Genomic DNA, 19277 nt, shown 5'->3' on the forward strand with positions numbered 1-19277 from the left:
TAGCCTACATCAGACTTGGACAACTAGATAATTCTAGTTTTCTAATTTCACTAAATTAGAGCGAAATGCCAGTAATCTAATTCTAATCTCATTTGTGAAATGCTTCCATGCTCTAATTATAATTCTAATCTAATTTGTGAAATGCTTCCATGCTCTAATTCTAATTCTAATCTAATTGGTGAAATGTTCGTATGCTCTAATTCTAATTCTAATCTAATTCGTGAAATGTCCGTATTCTCTAATTCTAGTTCTAATCTAATTATTGTTTTCCTGAAAATGCCTCTTTGTCCGAGGCATATTGCACTATTGCAGTGAGTTAAAAAGAATATCCCGCTTGGGCAGGTAAATCCAGTGCCAAGCCGCCATCGCATTACTTACACCGTGCAGTCATATTAGATATTATGACAAATATAGCCTGCTAGAGTAGCTTGTAGTCTGCGAACAGCATTCTAGTTTCTAAAACTTTACGTTAGTACATTGCCATTCTGACTAACATGGGCGATGCCCATGGATGCCATAAAAGAAGTAATATTTTATTAAAGTATAGTAAAAATCGAGCCAAGCTTGGTGTGCAGAAGTTAACCATTCTCATGTTTATGGCAATGCACTATTGTTGTTGTTTATTAAACAAAAATATGCGGCGCCTATCGCCTCACGGCCTTTTGCACCACGCACTGTGATTTGATGTGAACTGCATTTTGCTGTATTCATTTCCCATATACCATTTCATTCCACTTCCAAGTTTTTGCGAACTAAGTATAGCTCTAATTCTAATTCTAATCTAATCTGGAAAAGCCTTAGTAGCTCTAATTCTAATTCTAATCTGATTTGAAAAAGCTGTGTAGCTCTAATTCTAATTCTAATCTAATTTGGAAAAACTGTGCAGCTCTAATTCTAATTCTAATCTAGTTTGAAAAAAACTGTGGAGCTCTAATTCTAATTCTAATCTAATTCAGAAAAGCTGAAAATTTTCTAGTTGTCCAAGTCTGGCCTACATCTCAATTCTCGAATTTGTCGCCTGCAACATAACATGGCGCACTGAGCCTACCTTTTACCTGCAGTGCTGGCACGCTACCCAACAATCGCAATGTGAATGACTATGTTGGCAATTCTAATTTTTAAACATGAACATCACTTTCAAATGAGGTAATTTCTCGATGGTGAGAATGCCTTCCTAGGTGTTGGAGGTTTATGTAGACTACTACTCGTCCTCCGATCTGCAAAAGCAGTGTCTTACAAAAAGTGGGCCGTGCTATAAGTTGGCATCTCAGCAATCAAATATGTAATATCGACATGGTGTTAAATGATCATCGATGACGAAGACATGGCAAGAATACGAATACAAATAGAAACATAAAAGGTCATCAACCTGCGTCATGTCCCTGTTCTGCCTATACGGTTCTGATGGGAGACAAGTAAAAGGCGAACACTCCGGCCACACCTCAATATCACGGTCCAATTACACGAGTTTAGTTGTCACCGTCCTAAATCCTACTGATGCTACTATGTGGGCAAACTAGCATATCACACCCATTGACGGTGGAGGCCCCAAAATTGATTCATGGCAGTGCAGTAGCAAGTTAGACAGCGTTGCAGATTTATTAGATTATCCGCCCCTATACGTTGCTGTGCTCAGAGCGTCTTTACAATAAAAAGCCAAGAGAAAGACCCAATCCATGACCTAATGGGGATGCCAGATTGAAATACTAGATTGAGATCCCGTAACTACGGTCGCCTCGGTATCCTTATGTATGTTCTTTGCATCGGATTGTGCATTGCGTGTCTTGATCGGGTAAATTCAATAGAAAAACCAACAATGACACACTCAAAATTGGGATTTTGTTATACTTCGACATATAGCTTACCACATTTGCTCGCGGCACACCTGAGCAGTCCAATTGGCACACTAGTGTGCCGCGGCACACCGGTTGGGAACCACTGGCTTAACCGATATTTTGCAGTAGCAGTTACGAACTGTTACTTTTGAAATCTTAACTGTGATTTTTAACTGTTACTTTTTAGCAATTATATTGGAGGTATAAAGCCTACGTTACAATTGACCGCTAATTTAGTCGAAAAAGTTCAAATGTATTGGTTTACTTCTAAACTCGCCGATATCAAACCTAAACTTTAAACTAACAATTAATTATGATTGAAGTCATAATCATACGGAGTCGTTTAGCCTCGTCCATTCCATTCATTCACGGAATATATTTACAGAACGGCCCATCTTATTCCCTTCATGACAGATATGGATTCAATTTTGCAACCGAGGATGTGGTGGTGGTTGAAGATAAGCGCTGCTATTTTCAGAAGTGTGAAGTGGTAGTCCGGTAAGGGCCGTAACTGCCGCACCCCAAACCCCCCAATTGGGGGGGCCCGAGCTCGAAGGGGGCTCCAAATATTTTCGTGAATTAGCATAAATTATAGAGTATTTTTTTAAACTTTATGCAACTTTTTCAAAAATTTTTCGCGCTGGGTGCGATTTCAACTTGCCAAGTGTTATGATTATTGGGTAGGCTACTCTTCCTCCAAGGAAAAATACGCAGGATTTATAGATATGGGCTTATCGGCGCTAGCCGTTACCGCGCCACGACGCCCCAAGACACATAGGCTACAGTTTTAGGCCATGTAACACGCGACTCCAAGAAGTGTGCCAGAACGATCGGCAGCGAGAACCCTTGGCCGAAAAGGACTGCCCTTATGGTGACCGAAAACTTCGTTATATATACGAAATACATATGGGTTTATTTGTCCATGGGCGCCTAAATGACTGGCGCTGAATGTTACTGTCTCGGTAATCTGAACCTCACAAGACAAATACCATCCCACAGGAAAAAATTATATGCCAGTGAAGAAATACCAATTTGAAATCATGTGATCTTTTAGTGTAGTGCGTTTGGGCGATTCTATATTTTTTGATATAGCTGACAGGAGGTCACGAAATAACATCATGTAACGAATTCATACCAACGGGTCCGCCCGTCAGAAGATGTTTAATTATTATTTGCGGTCTCTACAGCTTCAAAGACACCTCACTCAGCTCTACCGGTAAATCCGATTACGTGAGTAGAGAGGATAAGAAATTGATTGCAATACATATGCAGTTCTCGATCTTATTGACCGATTTTATCATTAATTATCAAAAAATTTCGCGCTTGGCGCTGGCTAACTGAACAATACAACTGTACGTTTCGTGGCAAAAGCCAACAACGTGATTGGGGGGGGGGGGAGTCGGTTGATCACCCTATGGAAGCCCAAGACTCAAGTTTTTTGAGGAGCCTGACGAAGTGCTCTTTCGTTCCTGCCAACGGGTATACACCCGGAGATGTTCAATTAGGCTACTATTGAGGGGTCATACCTTTTCAAGCACACCTTACTCAGCTTTACCGGTAAATCAGATTACGGGAGCAGAGAGAGGATAAAAATTGATAGCAATATATAAGCAATACCGATCATATTGACCGATTCATTCATGAATTATAGAAATTTCTCGCGCTTCGCGCGATTAGACAAGCAAAGCAGATTCACTAAACGGACACCCAATGAACAAACACGTATAGCCAATGTAAACACATAAACAGCGTGTAGTCGGAGGGGGGTCTGGGAAGTTCGCTTTACCACCATATGGGGGGCCCGAGACCAACATTTTGGGGGGGGGGAGCTGACGAAGTGCTGTTACGGCCCTGAGTCCGGTTGAGACTGTAGTGTAATGGCACTCGCTTGTCGAATAATGAAACACATCAGAGAATTACCACGATAAATGTAGGCTATATTGAATGTTACGGCTATGTGCTTAGGTGCTATTTTGTTAACTGTGATTTGGGTTAGCAGGTAACTGCTACTGCTACTTGAAAAGCTTAACTGTTACTTTTTAACGGTCTGCTATTTTTTTCACATCTCTAGTACAGAACTGCCCAAACTATTTTCTGTGCATACGCAAACGATAAAAAAACGGATAGCCTACCCACGGACAGCGAATGAAAAAGAGCAAAGAAAAAATTATCACTTACGAAAGATCAATATCGTACACTGTTTCATCGGGCATTAGGCCGAGGTGGATGTTACATTGAAACATTGTACTTTTTTGTTTTGACATCTTCCTTTCTGTTCACTAGGCTACATCGCATTGCCTTACATCCCGTTGTACATTTCGCAGATAAAAATAATAGAACCGCCCCTGCAATTATGATCAACAACTGCGCTATCCCTGGATGTAGCTATGTGAATAATCCGCGTATCAATACGTCGCTGGAGACGTAAGCCAGCAGCTGTCTCAACTTCAACCGAATTAACAGCTAGAGCAATTTACAATAGAGCCGAGATCTGCGAGAATCATTTCGAGGAGTCTGATATCATTATTCAGCTGAAAACCAGAAAGCAACTCAAAATGGGAGTTCTGCCTAAGCTAAATTTATTGCCTGAAAGATGTAGCATATTCATAAAAGTATGCGTGGTATCTCTCACTCAGATGAAGTAACCAATGCACCAAACGATTCCAATTGATATGTTTATTCATATAAAAAGAAAGGAAGATCCGTTTTCCAAGAAAAGAGTTGCCAGTGACAGAGAGGCACAAACATATTCCAGATTTGGTTCAATCAGCTACGAATTTGAACAGCAAAATTTGGGGTATAGCAGGCCTAATGGTTTGATATCACAAGTAGATATGCCATCAGTACCAATGTCACAGAACACAGCATTCAAGCGCCTGGCAAGTGGAACAACAAGATTTAAATCCAATTCCTCAAGCCGTGGCCCAAACATGAATGAATGACGAATGACGATTGTGGTGAGCAATCTTCAAAATGTCAATTACCCGGTCGATGTCAATTTGCTCAGTTGGTGACGGGAGTTTATGCACCTTTCCAAGCTTCTTGAGTTCCCTCACGGTGGGGAATATGCCACATACGCCACAACTAATTCCACTTCACTCATCCATTCCTTCAAAGCATTGGGAAATTTCTCCTGGTCGATTGATTGCCAATCCTCCCACTATGATTATTCGGCCATAACTATCATGTTTAGTATAGGTTATAAAGGAATCAAAACTTCTGTGCAAGCATAACATTCAGAACTTTATTTCCGTTGCGCTACTCAAATAATGATTACAATACCGGCTCGGTACAAGAAGATGGCTCACTGGTTCTAGATTATATCACAGCAATGTCCGCTAGCAGATATAATCGAAGGAGGCAACAGCTAGTTAGCCTATACCAGTGGTTCCCAACGTGGGCGATTTGGCAATCTAGGGGGGCGAAAATAACGAAGGGGCGATAGGGGGGGGGGGGTGAAAACGGACGAAGGGGGCGAAAGCAACGAAGGGGGCGATTGCGCTTTAAAACTGTTATATTGGAGTCGGGACCGTAACTACCGCATCCCAAACTCCCCAATTTGGGGTGGGGGCTCGAACTCGAGGGGGGGGGGCCCAAAATTATTTCGTGAATTAACGATATTTATGGAGTAATCTATTAGAAATTCATGCAACTTTCTCAGAATTTTTCGCGCTGCGCGCGATTTAAGAATATAATGTCTCTTGATTTTGGGGTAGGCCTACCCGTCACCCAACAAAAATACGCATGATTTAATGAAATGGGAGACTTCGGCGTCGGTCATTACTGCGCCACGACGCACCAATACCTATGAAGTTAGAGGCCATATAACATGCGATTCCGAGAAGTGTGCCAGAACGATAAGCAGCGAGAAGGCCTTGGCCGAAAAGGAATGCCCTTGTGCTGACAGAAAACTTCGATATACATATATGTTTAATTGTCCATAGGCGCCTCAATGGCTGGCGTCGAATTTTCCTTTCCTGGCGACCTTAACCCTACAGGACAAATGCCAACCCGCAAGGAAAAAATTATTTGCCAGTACAGTAATACCAATTTGAAATCATGTGCGTCTTTTAGTTTGGTACGTTTTGACGATTTCCATATCTTCTGACATAGCAGATATAGGAGGTCACGAAATAAGATGATGTAACGAAGTCAATATAACAACGATTCCGCCCGAAGATGTTTAATTAATATTTAGGGATCCTACCTTTTCCAGAACACCACACTCAGCTCTACCGGTAAATCTGATTACGCGAGCAGAAAGAGGATAAAAATTGATAGCGATATAGGCTACATGCAATTCCCGACCATATTGACCGATTCAAACATGAGTTGTATAAATTTGTCGCGCTTTGTGCGTTTTAGGCGAAATACGGTGACTCACCAAACACCCAGTAAACACAGTACAGACCGAAGATGTAGAAAGCCGAGCCCGATATAGTAGATATTAGATCTCGGCAGGTCGTAGAAAGGGGGATTTTGTGTCGACTCAATTCAATGTCTTTTCCATGTCCTTCAATAATGTAAATATTATGCAGATGCTACAGCCTTTAAACATGGTGAGTAGAATGTAGATCCTACATTAAAAGAATATCCTGATATAATAACCTGTTTTCTACCACTGGGCATAACCTGATCACGGCTGTGTACACACACACACACCACATTATCTACTACATATTAATCCCATTTGCGGTAATTTAATTCAAAACGAATTGGCAAGTAAATAACGCCGGTGTAAAAAATGAAACGAGCGAAATTACTTGTAGGGCCAAGTAGCAATGAATGAAACTATGAGAACAGTCAGTAATCAGGTTTCATCGTCTGATGATGATAATCCCTCTGGCGTTTTCTTTTCAACACCCTCTAGAAATAAAATGAAAATGACGATTATTAGCTAAGACATTCGTACTGCGAAAATGGCAAAGGTAGCGAGTAACGAATGACTCCTACATTTTTTTCACCCATACTTACTAAAATGGATTTGATTCTGGACTATTTCCACTCAAGTTTTCAAGTTTTTATTATTATATTTTTTATTATTATATGACTAGAGAACTGACTTCAATCGCCACTTCTACTTGATTATCAAGATCAACGATGACTACTTCAGCAATCTTTGAAAACAGCCACCAACACAAAAAGAATTCTTGACTAAAATTTCTTCACATTCTGCCAAAAATGATCAATTCAACAATCCAAATGAATAAGTTATTTGGCAGCTAGTTGGAGAGATATATACTCAAGTCTAGAAAGTGGAATGATACTCTGCCTGGAAAGCTGAAGACCTAACAATATTGTGTACAGAGAACAAAACATTTGAGTGGCGGCACTGGTATAGACATTAACAAATTTTAGAATTGACAGCAAGATAACCAGCAAGACATTAAAATGAGAATTAGTGCAGTTTCTTAGGCTGTAGTGATACTCAGCCAGTAATTGACCTATATATATATATCGGCTTTCAATTAAATAAAAGGGCAAAAGAAAACAGGAAACAAAGGAACATCAAGATATCAGTTTTGGGCCCTTATCAAGCGCCTCCAGCGTGGGCGGTCGTGGACCTAGCAGAGAGCAAAACGTTGTAAAAAAAGCGAGCGAAACCTCCGACAAATGATACGATAAAACATTAGAATCGACAGTCTTACTAGAAGCAGAATAACAATCATGAGGGGTTAGAGAACAGAAGCCCGGGAAGTGACCATCAGAAATTACTGCATACTGGCCGAACAAATCCATGACCACTAACAAATGGTCTTTTAATAGTCAATATTGATACCAAATGACACCACCCCTATTTCACCGCAACATTTAGCAAATACAGCGCTGGAGTCAACCTTATAAAGCGCTAACCAAACGCCCATTAGTTTTCCCACCTACTACTTCGCGCTTCGCGGATGGAAATACGCATTAAAGGGAATGGACGCGACTTGTCACACTCTTGCTATTTCTGCTCCCTTTTTCTCTTCCTTCCTCTTGAGGAGAGAAACAGTCGGCCGCGTTTACGGATCGTGAATTCCCGGCTTAAGGGTGATTCTTCCTCCAATGGTCAGCACCTTGAAAATTGAGAACAATGTTGTTGCAAAATGCATGACAATTTGAAAGTTACATCATTCTAATTATTCCAGTTATGGCCGTGAATCGTTACAAGTGCGGTAACCATAAGAATTATTACTATACTTCAACTACAAATACAATATATTGTATAAAATAATTACTAATTCTTTTACGTTGATCGAGTCCCAAATGGATGAAATATGTCAAAGAATTTGCTAAATTTTTTTGTATAATTTGACAGATTCCGAAATCTTCTCAAAGTGCACCTTTCAAAAATTTGATATCAAGACTCCCAACATTTTACAATTTGAAGTTGGATGGCTTGACCAATACAAGCGAACAGTTTGTATCGCAATTGACAATTATGTAGAGAACGCTGCGAGACATGTGAGTAGGCCTACCCTAAAACGTTTCTCTGACATGGACATTAGGGCTCTTAAAAAATGACTTCTTTTTCTCAAATCGTTCTTGCTACTTGATAAAATTGTTAGGTTACCTAATTCAAGCCTACACACCAAATTTGGTTCAATTCCAACCAGTAGCCGCATTGCTACAGGAAAAGAAAGTTTCTATTTATTATATAAAAATAAATAGAAAAAATTTGAAAATTTTCTGTTCACCCCATGAAAGTGTTAGGTTATGTATAGAAACGATGTTCATCAAATTTGGTTCGATTCAAACAAGTGGAAGCGGAGTTATTGACATCGAAAAATTCGGATTTTAATAAAATAGTATTTACGGTGGGCACCACTATCATAAATAATTAAAGAATTGTGTCACGCTGTCATACTGTTTTACGCAACCGTTGTTATGCACTGCATTGTTGCTGTGTTCTGGCTCCATTGATGTTATTTCTAAATTCGACATTAATGCGTCATAATTCTCCATCTGCTTTTGAATTCAACTCTGTTTTGCTTCCTTTATGGTGCCAGTAGCTCTTTAATAGGCACGCGAAAAGTTTTTCGGGTTTCAATAACGTTTATCATGAAGGTACTTTTGAAAGCAGTATTAAAATTTTGTACCACCAACCAGTTATTTAATTACTATTTATCTTCAAAGTAAATGCTCATTGCATGAAGCAGGGTTGTAAGACTTGAGTCGGGATTTTCTGTTGACTCGACTTGACTCAGGTCATCTTCTCAAAGTACTGAAATGACTCGACTCATTGCGCATGACTTGAGACTCAGACGGCCAAGACCGACATTTCATGATTATTTCAAAGAATAGTACAGCAAATCGCTATTGGGATTTCGTCTATTGATACTCTTATTTGAAAATGCGGCCAGAAACTGCTAAAAGTAAGGAAAATTCGTATATTATAAATGCGACCCACTCGATATCACAAAAAATATATAAAAAGTTCGTTTAACAAGACTTAAATTGGAAACTGAGCAGCTAACACAATGACTCTGGCTCGAGTCATAATACCATAACTCGGACCTCTGCTCGCTGACTTGGACTCGGACTTGACTCGGTGGTGAATTGAAAATGACTCGAGTCAAAACTATAAAAGTGAGATTGACTTGCGACTCGGAGCCTTGTGACTTGGTTACGACCCTGGCATGAAGCCTCAATAGTTACATGAGTGGGGTGACTAGACAAAGAACACAGTGACATTTGCAGCATATCATGAATGTCTCTTACTATATGTGATCTTGTTCAAATGGAGGTTGATGAAAGCGTATTTCCCATTCTTTCCGACTCTGCTATAATTTCACCAGACTGGCAACCTTCTTCATGATGCTTTTTGCTGACTGACCAATATTGTCGCCGCCAACGGTACGAGTGCAAATGTCTGATATGTCAATATAGGAACAGAATTAGTTGACTGTTCATGACCGTCCACGTTCAGAGTTGCATCTCAAAGATGCTAAAATAAGCCTAAATATAATCCAAGCAATACGATCGTCCACTTTGACTGACTGAATTTCTAAAAATAATAAACATAACACCTTGATAGCTTCCACATCTTACGTTTATATACACCGTCTGCTATCGGCAAGCATTTGAAAATAACAAAACAGATTCAACATACCACATCTCTTGCAAACAGGCGCGTATCCAGAGCGCGAAAAAGGGGGGGGGGGGTTTGCGTTACGAAATTGGCTATTATGACGTCATCATTACAATTACTCGTCTCAGCGCCATGGCGAATATTTACGATATTGCAGGGGTGGGCAAACTACGGCCCGCGGGCCGCATGCGGCCCGCAACACCGTTCTGTGCGGCCCGCGAGAGCCTAAAGAAACTTATTAAAAATATTGATCAAATGCGTACTAAATATCGAATTAATGCAGGGACTTGATTAAACTTTTTCTTAGTATATTTCACCATGATAATTCTAAGGCAGTGGTTCTCAAACAGGGGGGCGCGTGAAATTATCTGAAGGGGGAAACGAAGCTCATGAGCTCAACTTAAAAAAAAATTTTGCTCTGCGCGATTTCCGCCCAATTCCTAGTTATTGCTCTGTATTTGGTCTGAATTTCATATCTAAAAGTCTCTCATCTACAGTCGTAACCTTCCATGCCATCAAACTATCCGTTAGGTTTGCTACCATCCTGGTTTCATTTTGTGATCTGATGATAAGAGAGCGCGAAATCTTTCACCATCATAAGATGGTCGTGTCTTAAAAAGTTTGAGAACCACTGTTCTAAGGTAAATAGGCCTACTTCCTATATTTTTTATGTTTAATTTCTGGCACGACCAGCATCTCAAGGCCCTCGCAGTATAAAAGGTTTCAACTGCTAAACATCCCATAAATCCAAAACGAGATTGACATAATTCGGATCACGAGTGCGATTTCAGATTGGCCACTCTTTTTTTTATTTTAGTGGCGTGCTTGTAAAAAAACAATTCGCGCATGTCATATTGTCATATGTAGATTCGTGCTCTGTATGGTATTTATATTCTATCTACAATTAGTAGAATCATGTTTGAAGCTAACATGGTTATGATGCTGTCAGCATTGTGTGTCCTGGAACTGAATCCAAATGGGAATTAGTAAATCTATGTACAGATCGCTGCTCACAGATTTAAATTTCAATCCTATTCTAAGAATCGGGATAACCGACTTTCATCTCTATAGTTTTGACAAATTGGTCATTGAGGTCTCGACCAGCCTATGAAATATCGCCACTGTTTGTGACGCGTGTACGATATCATCAAAGCATCAAGGTTTGTTTTGAATAAGCATATATGTTATCTCCATGTCCTCACTATAATCAAATGCCAATATTGCATTTTGGTTTATAATCCCAATTCTATATAATGCGGCCCGCGAATGGATTCAGATGTTGAATGCGGCCCGCGAGCTGAAAAGTTTGCCCACCCCTGCGATATTGTATAGTTTAATAATAAAAAGAGATTTGCGGTGAGTGGGAGATGTACGAATAAGATACAGACATTGCCTGAAAATCTCGTTTCTTTTACGGTATGATTGAAAGAAATTCGTAATTGCTCACATTTAGTCACGAGCCAGCAAACGCCGCCCGTCTCCAAGCGCCTAGTTCCGGCCAGAGAAGCGCGATTTTGTTGGGTTTTGACGATATTATGCGCATGTCGGTAGTATCGCAGCGGACGAACAAGCGCGGAATAAGGCGGTAGCATAAACGAGGGCGATCGCAATCGCCACAGAGAGGTGTGGTGTGAACAGTGTACGTTGTACACGAATGGGTGCTTTTCGATGGCTGAGCGTGTAGTACGCGCGAAGGTAATTAGACTTTAATTGCAAATACGCAAGTCAGTCAATTAATACAGAGTACACACTGGGATAATAACTTGATCGACAGAGAAACTTGTCAGCCGATATAATTAGGTTAACTTTACTACTAGGCCTACTCAATTCTCCCGTTCAGCGACAACACAGGCCTGTATTTGGACGCCAGCAAGCCACCTAACAATCTTTAACGTGGATTGCTAGGCTTGTATTTTGAATTGTGAATGTCAATCGTATACAATTTCTCGCCAATAATCGCGAAGACAATGTGGATTTGAGAATAGCATTGTCGTACTGGTGCCGCCGTGTCTGCGTCTCGCTGATCAATCAACACGCCGTGCAATTCGTAATTAGGATTTCGAGGGGAGCAGGCGCAGCGAATTCGCGGGCGATGTTGATTGCCGACAACTTCGTCTTTGCAATTACGCATCGCGTCGGCCAATTAGATTAGATTTCTTTAAAATGCGTGTCTCGTTTTAGCAAGGCGAGAGAGAAATCGAGGGAAGAAAGTTGAGAACATCAGCAACTACCGCTGAAATGTAGCTGAACAAGCGCAGAATTCGTATGGAATTAGCGAAATATAATGACCTATTTTATCCTTTCGACTAATTCGGCGCATGATTCCAAGATTTGGTAGGGGTTTTAGTCCCCTTAAATAACATTAACACGCCATATTCTCCTTCTCATACGTAAAAACGAATATGTTAAACTAATAAATTAGCAAATATTAGAGGCTATATTTTACATCAATTTTTAGGATTTTGAAAAGGGGGGGTTCCGACCCCCTAAAACCCCCCTGGATACGCCACTGCTTGCAAAGGCTTTTGCTTTCATTCAATATGTCATCAAACTTCTTTAAATCCTCCTTTGTGGTGAGTCGCTTCGTTTTATCATATACAATCTATGGCGGAATAAAAGTTTCGGATAAGTTCTAAAACGAACACAATTTTCCACACAAAAGTCAATTGCCACACGAAATGCCAAATGCTACGGTCCCATTTTACAAGGTATGGCGAGGTAACGTATTGGTACCCTCCATTATAGCTAAACACCAATGAATTGCGGGTTTGAGCCTGACACGTCGACTCCATAATTCCTACCGAAGTGTTGGCCGTTTATCTAGGCTCCTCCTCGCCATCTGATCCGCATAGCCATGTCTTAAAAAGCCTAGGAGTGGGCCGTGCTATAAGTTGGCAGATGGTTGCCGATGAACTCGGCACTTGGTGAATTCGGCCCTCGGGAAATTTTGTAATGAAGTGTATTAACAGCTATTAATATGAATTATTAAACTAATAATAGTATTATCAAGTGATTCGTCAATCTTGGAAGGAGGTCAGGGCATCCGTAGATCACGCAGTCACGGCGTGATTAGATCACGGATTGCGTAGCCGCGGGAAATAACACAGCGCTCATATACCGACCACGCGTGGTCTGCTTGGAATCGATGGCGTGAGTGACGGGCCTGTGTCGTGTAAGTTTTGAGAAGATGGATCTTGGCGTTGTATGTGAGATCGAAAATGTGGAAGATCAAGCGGCGCTTCTTCGTTTATCGATCACGACAAGCCAGTGTTCCTCATCAACAAATGTTTCGCATGATCACGTCAAAATAAATTATTTTTTGCCTTTGGAGAGACGATTCCACTCTGGGGTTAGGGTGTCTCGATAACAGGGTTTAAGGATCCCAAGATTACGAGATCTACCGCGAGCCACGACACGTTTAAATTTCCTTTTTGATACTGTTCATTCATATTAAATGCATTTCTAATGCGAAGGTGTTCTAGTGCCAATTCCTCCAAGGGCCGAGTTCACCAAGTGAAGAGCGTCGCGTTATTTCCCGCGATTACGCAATCTGTGATCTAATCATGCCGTGACTGTGTGATCTACGCATGCCCTCACCCCCGTACAACATTGACAACCACTCAAAGTGCCAAGTTCACCGGCAAACATTCCAGTAACCAATCATGGCGACCGGTACCGCTACGAGATCTACCACGGCCGAATTCACCAAGTGCCGAGTTTGTGCGGCCGAATTCACTAAGTTCGCTGGTAATCGGGCAGATACGGAATGAAAATAATAAGAACCGGCCTGGTGTAAAATGACCAGTGTAGTCAAACCACCACCATGAACATCACAAACAAACATCTAACATGGAAAAGAAATTACCTTTACAGCCTTTGACAAACACAGTTACCATTGAAATCAGCAATTTAGGTCTTATTCGAAAGCAGAAAAACAACTGTTTTAGCGGACATATCAAATCAAATGTTGAAAAGTTCATGTAAATTAGCCCAAAATATTATCTTACTGTGACCATATTCTATCAATATGGTCTGGCTAGCCAAATGCTCTGGGCCAACATAAACAAGCTGCGTTTGGTTTGAACGATTAATAATCTTGTCACTGGATTCGAGGTATAATTGCACTCAAATATCAAATTTTGCTCCATTAATCAACATCAAGTTGAAAATGTCCATTCTTGCACCAACTTTTATAAAATCACGAATCAGTGTTCTACAGGTATGTATCTTATGACTTATATACCTAGAAAATTCAAGCATAAATATTATGATATACCGTAGGTATATAGGTACCGGTAATTCAGATGTTTGAAGCGACTTGGACAACTAGATAATTATAGTGGTCTAATTTCACTAAATTAGAGCGAAATGCCAGCAATATAATTGTAATCTAATTCGGAAAAAACGGTTTAGCTCTAATTCTAGCCTAGAAAAGCTGAAACTTTTCTATAGTTGTCTACACCTGTTTTGCAGAAAGTCAAACAGCTCTAGGCATCATAAGGCCCATTTACATGACGGTTTAAGTCAGCTTCGAAGCTGACTCGTCGATCCGACTCTCTCGTATTCGATGAAGAGAGAAAGGCAAACTGCTTCAAGTCGACTCGAGCCTGAAGCTGTTGTGTAATGTGGTTTACGATCGGCTTGAGCATTCGGCCATCGGCGATTCGGCGTCCGGCGATTTTCGTTCGACGGCGCTGGGTATTGCCGCGCGGGCTCTTGGCATCGTAATTCGTGTTTTTCATCTGATGTTGAGAAATTGGGCAAACATGGCAAGGAAAAGTGGGGTTACTTTGTAAGTGCTCGCTTGTTTACGATGGAATATATATGTAGTACACCAGTACCGGTAACTGGTGTACCGGTAACCGGTGTAGCAACCGTGCTCATTTACGGCAGTTTTATTAGAGATTCCCTATGTGTTCTTTGTTATTTGGCTGCGACACTTCGATCTGTAGTAGCCTAGTTGCTGTCATCAGCTACATAAAATGGCTTACAAGGTAAAACGTTGCATCTGTATTTCTACTTCTCAGACTACAGTTCGGAAGAGATGTGGATTGTACCTGTACTACAATTCGACTACGACATGCATAGTGAACTGATGAAGAAGCGGCCTTGCAGCGTGCTATATCGATACGGGAATACATGAACGATTGCTGCATTTCCTACATACTGTTCCACTGGATAAACTGATGTGAGCGCGCGTGTGATGGGATGGAGCTGGTGTCTCTCCCGGGAGGATGATATGGAGATTTGTGACTCTCCTGGTGATGATGAAGCGCAGCGGTGTTAGGATTATTGCTTTGTTTTTAGTTCTGGGTTCTGGGTTATAGTGTTCTGCTGATATGATGCGGTCGTGCGGGTGTTCACGATTTTCAGCTTGCCGTTTTGATCTTGTATTCATGGTAGCCTATGTGTTTGTGAGGGTGCTGAAATTGGCACTTCTCAAAGTTTAATTGGTGGGTAGCAATTTAGTAGTAGTGTTCTATATTGCTCTTTATGACAGTTTTTATAGACATTCTTGGTATTGTTGACTTCCTATTTGGTATATCATGCCGACAAGATGCTTCAATAAAATCTCTGCAGTAGTTGTTGTATCGTGACTCTTGAATCACCGGCATACATGGGGTAGTCTGTTACAGAGGAGCGGCCGAACAACTAGAGGCCACATGGGGGTTGCAAGTGGGTCACTTGAGTGTTAATGACCTTATTTTAATCGCATTGACAAGTGATGCCTGAAATATCAAAACAGTCGTTACTCCCGCCTATACTCCACGGCCCATTTTCGTTGACGCCGAAAAAGCTAGCTGATAACTTATACTTGTTGTTTTCCTCTACAATCATTATATAAACAAGATTATTTTCCTCTACAAATATCGATGTTATGAGTATCTCATTATCCTCGTTAATTTCGAGGATAAGAAACGTTTCAGAGTACAACCAAACACACATTGTCGTTGTACCTTTGCCCACCAAACTTACTAGTTACTACGGATATATATTTGTAAGGGGTAAAGCGACACCGGGTCGTCCACGATACAGCTTCCTGAAGGATCATGTAAACAGGGCCCTTTAACGAGTCAGCTTGGAGATGAGGCGTGACGTCACCGGAGACGACTTGAACGCCAAGTCGAGTCGAACATGTAACCAGGCCTATATACTACAGGCAATTCGAAATACCCCATAAGCTATATGCTACTGCGTATATACCGTTAACCCGCTACCTCAGTCAGTCACAATTCCTATATAAACAAGTGATTTGTGGTACAGAACTTCAGAATAACGCGAAACAATAACTTCATATTGTTAATTTATTCGCTAAAAGCTTTTCGACTAACTCTCATCAGTAGCGAACGTTAGTGATGGGGTGAATCAAATTCGAAATGTAAGAACTATTTTGTCTGTATGACGTAATAATAACAAAAACAAACAACTAGTAGACGGGCTAGATACGGTAGTAACGGTACAAAACAAACGTTACGAGTACATATTCGGTTATAAATAACCGAAAACACAACACATAACATTAATGAAATATTCCAAGAGTGATTATGATCAAGTTACTGCTTGTAATTCGGCTATTGGACAGCATCTCTTATCCCATCCAGAATGTGCTGATCATTACAACGACAGTCAATTTTCTATACTTGCTCGTGGCCGTTCTCTTTTTCATTTAAAGGTCCTGGAATCTACGATCATAAAGCTACGAAAGCCGATTCTCTGTCGCCAGAAGGAACGCCTCTACACTCTTGGAATATTTCATTAATGTTATGTGTTGTGTTTTTGGTTATTTATAACCGAATATGTACTCGTACCGTTTGTTTTGTACCGTTACTACCGTATCTAGCCCGTCTACTAGTTGTTTGTTTTTGTTATTATTACGTCATACAGACGAAATAGTTCTTACATTTCGAATTTGATTCACCCCATCACTAACGTTCGCTACTGATGAGAGTTAGTCGAAAAGCTTTTAGCGAATAAATTAACAATATGAAGTTATTGTTTCGCGTAATTCCTATATATTTACGGCATTTACCATACAGAAAGAGCGAACTATGCCTGGCTGCGACCTGTTGCGCGTCAAATCTTTGTCCGGCGCGATGACGTAAAATTTGAATCGCCGAAATATTCTAGAAGTCACGCTTCGATAATCATATTCCTAAACGTACAACATCTCACTTTATTTAGTTATTTTCTGAATAAAACTATTAGCCATACTCGTTGAACATGCGAGATTACCGAAAGAGCGAATATATATATAATGAAGATCATATATATCAGAAGAAAACAAAACTGTTCGACCTTAGAGCAACAACACGAATATACAACACCGGTGACTAGAGCCCGACCGATTATCGGCTCGCCGATAATATCGAGTCGATATCACGCTTGGAGAGAAATATCGGTATCGGCCATTGAAGGTAAAAAAATATCGGCCATTTTCGTGACGTCACAACATGGTGGCAGGGAGTCAAGAGAAGTCGGAGAAAGACGTGAGGACGGTCGATTATAAAAATAAATGGCCAAGCTGCATATAATGCATACTGCATACAGGGCAGTCGGCGTGCCTATGTGAAAAATATTATAGATCACTAACCACCGTTATGCCCCACTGACTTCGTGGGAATCCCCCTGCAGTAATCGATCACCAAAGACAGAGAGCAGCTGGATGGATAGATGTCTGCAGAAGGTTTCAATCAGTAAGAGAAATGAGAACTTCAATCATGCTGGACTGCGACTGACCCTCGTAATGATAGAGAAAAGCGTCGCGTCCAAACATTTCCCGGTTCGGTACCAACAGAGCTAATTATACCAGTAATGTATGAAGTCGTCTAGGACTGAGGCCTGCGGCTGCGGAGCCACCATGATAAGAAATATGCGAGCATAGAGGGCAAGAAAATCAAGCAAACGTGGAATAAAGCCAGTAATTGATACGAAAATTTTTGATTCCATGATGACATTGGCCAATTCTGATGAAAGAGTGTAAAATATTGATCAATTGATTGTTGAAATGCTGGTCAAAGGCCCATGGGGGATGGGTGCAGCAGTTGCAAACGTGGACAATTTGAGTTGTTTTGCACATTTTCATCAGCTATTTGTTAATGATGTGCTGAAGGCTCCAGGTGCATTGTCAGAAGAATATCAATATCAATATTTGGTTAAACCATTGAAGGAAAGATCCCCTGCAAGGGAGCGGTGGAACCGAAATGAAGAAAGATTTCCTGCTGTGCCACTAACTATGGTACCAAGTGAAAGACTGCTCACTGTGTTTAGTATTATATACATCAGTGGTTCCCAACGTGGGCGATATCGCCCCCCAGGGGGCGATTTGGCGGTCTAGGGGGGCGAAAATAACGAAGGGGGCGATAGGGGGGCGAAAACGGACGAGGGGGGCGATAGGGGGCGAAAACAACGAAGGGGGCGATGGCGCGTTAAAAGGGCTATTTTGGACCAAACCTCCCAATTGGGGTGTGGGGCCCGAAGGGGGCCCAAAATTATTTCGTGAATTAACATAAATTATGGAGTAACTTTTTTAGAAATTCGTGCAACTTTTTCAAAATTTTTTAATATTTTAATATATCTTTATTTTGAGATACCGCAGTCACCCAACAAAAATACGAATGATTTATGGAAATGGGAGACTTCGGCGTCGGCCATTACTGGGCCACGACGCACCAAGACATATGAAGTTAGAGGCCATGTAACATGCGACTCCGAGAAGTATGCCAGAACGATCAGCAGCGATAAGACCTTGGCCAAAAAGGAATGCCCTTGTCCTGACCAAAAACTTCGATAGATATATGTTTAATTGTCCATAGGCACCTCAATGACTGGCGCCGAATGTTCCTGTCCTGGCGACCTTAACCCTACAGGACAAATGCCATCCCGCAAGGAAAAAATATTTGCCAGTAAAGAAATACCAATTTGAAATCATGTGCGTCTTTTAGTTTGGTACGTTTTGACGATTTCCATATCTTCTGACATAGCAGATATAGGAGGTCACGAAAGAGTATCATGTAACGAAGTCAATATAGCAACGATTCCGCCCGAAGATGTTAAATTATTATTTAGGGGTCCTACCTTTTCCAACACACACCACACTCAGCTCTACCGGAAAATCTGATTACGTGAGCAGAAAGAGGATATAAAATTGATATCAATATTATGCAATTCCCGATCATATTGACCGATTCTAACATGAATTATATAACTTTTTCGCGCTTCGCGCGTTTAGGCGAAATACGGTGATTACCACCAAACAGTACATGAAGTAGGGTATAGCCGATATGTAGCGACCAGACATGGGGTGATTACTTTATGAATGTAATCGATTGCGATTACGATTACTTCGGTATCACGCGATTACGATTACGATT

At 41.0% G+C, this 19277-nt stretch overlaps 2 long non-coding RNA genes across 3 annotated transcripts; one reads left to right on the forward strand and one right to left on the reverse strand.

Annotated features, from left to right (window-relative positions):
* Positions 1-5428: 5428 nt before the first annotated feature.
* Positions 5429-9873, reverse strand: LOC145445170 (uncharacterized). 2 transcript variants are annotated; one of them, XR_013916908.1, is made up of 3 exons: positions 9537-9863; positions 7712-7891; positions 5429-6701 (listed from the first exon to the last, which is right to left on the reverse strand). It is a non-coding gene; the product is annotated as an uncharacterized LOC145445170 (long non-coding RNA). The 2 variants fall into 2 exon arrangements; XR_013916907.1 differs by lacking the exon at positions 5429-6701 and adding an exon at positions 6755-7279 and having other exon boundaries at positions 7400-7891; positions 9537-9873.
* Positions 9874-10839: 966 nt separating this feature from the next.
* On the forward strand, positions 10840-15968 carry LOC145445171 (uncharacterized). Its single transcript, XR_013916909.1, has 2 exons — positions 10840-14698; positions 14934-15968. It is a non-coding gene; the product is annotated as an uncharacterized LOC145445171 (long non-coding RNA).
* The last annotated feature ends 3309 nt before the right edge of the window (positions 15969-19277 follow it).

Source organism: Botryllus schlosseri, chromosome 8 (assembly GCF_051294905.1).
Source record: "Botryllus schlosseri isolate E-star chromosome 8, Bs_hap1, whole genome shotgun sequence".
NCBI classification, from domain to species: domain Eukaryota; kingdom Metazoa; phylum Chordata; class Ascidiacea; order Stolidobranchia; family Styelidae; genus Botryllus; species Botryllus schlosseri.